The 4203-nt window shown below is 32.0% G+C and overlaps 1 non-coding gene across 1 annotated transcript; it reads right to left on the reverse strand.

The window, feature by feature from the left end:
• Window positions 1–1940: 1940 nt before the first annotated feature.
• TRNAL-CAA (transfer RNA leucine (anticodon CAA)) lies at window positions 1941–2024 on the reverse strand. Its single transcript has one exon. It is a non-coding gene; the product is annotated as a tRNA-Leu (tRNA).
• Between the last annotated feature and the right edge of the window lie 2179 nt (window positions 2025–4203).

The following is a 4203-nucleotide window of genomic DNA, read 5'->3' on the forward strand; positions in this document are numbered from 1 at the left end:
CCAACTTATATACGAAGTGGCAATTAAAAATATATTTTTATCTCAAAATAAATTCATTTGGTGAAAAAAAATTAGTTGAGTATAAATAAGAAGTCACATATGTTCAACAAAATAAATATATAACTTGGGTATGAGATGGGTCGGTCCCATTGCCCATTGGTTTTTCTTAATTGCTCAATTGGGCTGAACCTTTCAGTCCCTTTCCTCGCGTTTCATCCTTGGCCTGACATAGTTGGTAAAACTACAACGTATTTTGAGCGTGAGACACCAGGATATAATTAAAAGAATTATATTATTATATTCTAAAATTTCTCCTTAATACATTTACAAGTTATATGTACTAGAATTTATGGTGGTGGGACCACTTGGAAGAAAGTGTAGAGTTTACATATGCAATGCAACTGCGAGAAAAGTCCCCAACAAGAAGCAACAAGTAAACATCACAGCCAATAATGTAGAATCAATCAAAGGAGAAATTCAAGAGCCGCAACAGTGTATGGCAACCCACTAGCAGTTGTAGAAGGAATAATTTTTCACTGTCATTGATTGAACATAAGAGCATCAAATTCCATGTTATGTTGCACCAAATTTTGAATAGGGAAAAACCTTTCATACGTTGATTACTTCGATTGCGTTCCACTAGAAGTAACTAACTGGTTTTGTGTTCCTACGTGAACTTCGATTGCATGCGTGCTTTTGTCAAACTAACCTAACTCGGGAGTGGTGTCACGTTCACTTTTCACATGAAAAAAGCGCTCATCACATTCATAATAGTTGGACAACAAAGACTAAAACACCGTCTAACTAATTGTATTAATTCCCGCACCTATACACTTTCCATCAATAAAACAAACAAGTTTTGTTTCTAATGAAGAGTTAAAATAGGAAAGTTTTGTTTTCTCTAGTGAATTCAATTAGTTAAATTTCCAGACAGACTTGCAAACTGCAATGGGTTCAGTCTCTATCATTTCTTTCTCGTTTTCAAAAGATTTATTGTGCACCTCTTAGAAAGAAAACAAAAATGAAAATGTGACGAAAGCTTAACGGATGAAGTATATCCCTTTTATAGTTTTGAAGTTGTAATGACTAAAGATCACACTGGATTTAGTATTTCTCCTTCTATCCATTAACTCAATTAGTTTCGGGGCCTGGTACTGCGCTTTGGCCCTTTGGGTTATTCTCTAAGGCCCATATATAGAAGACAGAATCACACAGCTTTAGACATACGAGAGGGAAAAGAGAACGTCAAAAATTGATATTCGCATCATGAGTTTGGATTATCATTTCGAATATCGCTTAGTTCACCCTAAGCCAACGTCGTGTTTTAGAATACTGATTAAGAAATTAAAAAAAATAATCTAATGTTTTAATAACAATTGTCTCTTTCTTTGTCTCAACTCTGAATGCGACACTAACCTTACACTTTGGTTTTAGGCATCATTTCTATCGTTCAATCAACCCCTAATGCATTCCGATGCAACAACTTATCTAATCATAAATGACAAAAAAATTACATTTATCCTTTCTCCCTCTCTTATTTCGTTATTCTTAGCCCTTACTTTTTTTTTAGGTTGTGATACTACAGCTAACGAAAATTAATCACAGTAGATAATAATAATAATAATATTTTTAATGGATAGTGATACGAGATATTTGAATTTTAAAAAATAAAATTAATGAGTGAATTTTAAGTTATGTTACATGAAATAACATGCTTACAAATATTAGCTTTTAATTTTTTATATTTTTTTTCACTTTTATCCTCTTATATTTATTTATTTTCTTTATTACATTTTTTAAATAAGTGATAATTTTTTTTTTTCTATCATCTTATAATATTCAAAAGTTAATTTTGCTAAAAGTTTGGTGGTAACCCCTGTAATAACAGGCACCATTAATATGTGACTAGTAGTTGAATTGTTGGAGGAAACAACAAATAATGTCAGAAGTGGGATTTGAACCCACGCCCTCTCACGAAGACCAGAACTTGAGTCTGGCGCCTTAGACCACTCGGCCATCCTGACGTTACTGTTATTATAGTTCCCCGCCTTAGATCATCTCTATGTAATTTTAGATTTTCCTTCTAAGCCTAATAAAAAAGTGCTTCACAAGTGGCAATGACACAGTAACCCCTCTCATGGGAGCCTCTCTTTATGAGATGGTTTCTTCCTCATCTTAGGTGGGTTCTATTTCCTTTCTCGAGTTATTTTTTTTTCCTTTGATCTCCTTTTTTCTTTTTTACTACTATTACCTCTCATCTTCCTCCCTTTACGACCTTCACTCTAATTTTTTAACCACCACCTTCATCTCCTCCTTTTTTCTAACTTTCTAGTATTTGTGTTTGTCTTTGGAGCCTTCCCCTCAATCTTTACTCATTTTCATATTTCTCCCTTCCAACTGAACTTGTTAGAGTCATCCTTTGTAATTGTATCCAAACCAATAGCTAGAGTTACTCTAGTCAACACTGTTCTACTCATTTGTTGCCTTTCTATGAATTTTATTTATTTCACAACATTCTTTTATACAAATTCGTTGTCGGTTTTTTTAGCATCTTAGTTTGAGTTGTTCATGGGACAAGTGCCGATCCAGAAAGAATAACAAAGAAAAGAGGGGGAAAAGTGTATAAAAACCAAGATTTTTGTCAATGGAGAATGGATTACCTCATGTGACATTTTGATCATGAGAGAGGATCCACTCCCTCTATTAAAGTTTCTTTATAACAAGAGGATATGATTTCCTTGTTTTATTGTATTTGTAGTTTCAAGATTGCTACTATGTTCAGTGGTTTAGTTTTGAGTGTGTGCCTAATTTGTTTCTGTTAATTTGTTATGCATAATACCTTGTTGTAATGCTCTTCTTTTAACATTCTTTTTCAAGTGTAAGTGTTGTTGACCATTTTCAATGAATGGTCATTTGAAAAAAAAAAAAAAACGTAAAGGATTTTTGAATTCTTTCAACGAAAAAAATGTGCAGTAGTGAGAAATGACAAAGAATTGCGCTTTTACGTCTTTTTTTTTTTTTTTTTTTTAAAGTGCTTTGTGTGTTTTATACTCAATTTCCAGCAAATCTCAATTAAAAATATTCAATAATTTTAGTCCATAATTAGAAGCAATTCAACGGGTTATTATATTATCAATAATGGTCGAGTTAACATATAACTTATTAATAAAGAATTGTTATAACAAACTCAAATAACGTGATTGGTAAAAAGTTGAAAAACCAATTAAACATAAAAGTTTCCAATTTATGCGATAATTGAGAATCCAATTCCATGTTAGAAAGTCTGAGATTATTTAAAATAAAGACACAGAAATAAAATCAAGAAGCAATAGGATTAAAAAGGAAGAGAATCTTAGCCACAGTCTTCCAAGCATGTTAGGTAAAATTGTCACCAAACTAAACCATAAGATGCTTTCATTGTAAAAGTTAGTAATTGAGAACCGAAAATTAACAGAGAAAATGTTGGTAAATATTTGTATTTTAATTTAAAATTTATAAATATATATTAATTCTATTTTATAAAATAATATTTATTTTAGATTCTCTTAAGATTTTATTTTAATGAGTCAAACTAGTTTGTTATATTTGTTGTGACAACTGTATGTTAGTTTTCCAACGGTCATATTTCCAACGGTCATATTTTGTTGTTGCAAAATGCCTATATATATCTATCTCCTCCTTTCTAGAAATGACAGACTGAGAGCTCTGGTTTCTTTCTGCCTAAAATTTATCTCTTTCTTTTCTTATACAAAACTTAATTTTTGTGAGAGCAAGAGCATTGGTGTTCATAAGGTTCGGGGATCCTTTCGCTGCACACGATCGGAACCAACGGGTTGTCGTATCTTGGGAGAGGAGCGCAATAAGAATTTCTTACCCGTGCAGTGGGGGCGTTTTCTCTCTAAGGATAGCGTTTACGCGCTTCAACCCAGGCTATATCTTTCTTCCCTTAATTTATTTTCTTGTGCTTATTGTATGTTATAATGCATTATTCATGTGCTGTCAATTAAATTTAATTTGCTACTGCTATTTTGTTATTTAATTCAAGACTGTGCATCTTCTTCATATTTATTTTATTTCATTTTTTCCAACAGTCTTAGAGAGAAAATTGTTTTAGAGAGAAAAGCGTTATCACTTTCTTCTTGCATAGTCTTTTCTACAGTAGCATTTTGTTTTATCAAGAATGTCTGTCGTCAATATGATTGA

The sequence above is a fragment of the Glycine max genome, chromosome 17, assembly GCF_000004515.6.
Source record: "Glycine max cultivar Williams 82 chromosome 17, Glycine_max_v4.0, whole genome shotgun sequence".
In the NCBI taxonomy this organism is placed as follows: domain Eukaryota; kingdom Viridiplantae; phylum Streptophyta; class Magnoliopsida; order Fabales; family Fabaceae; genus Glycine; species Glycine max.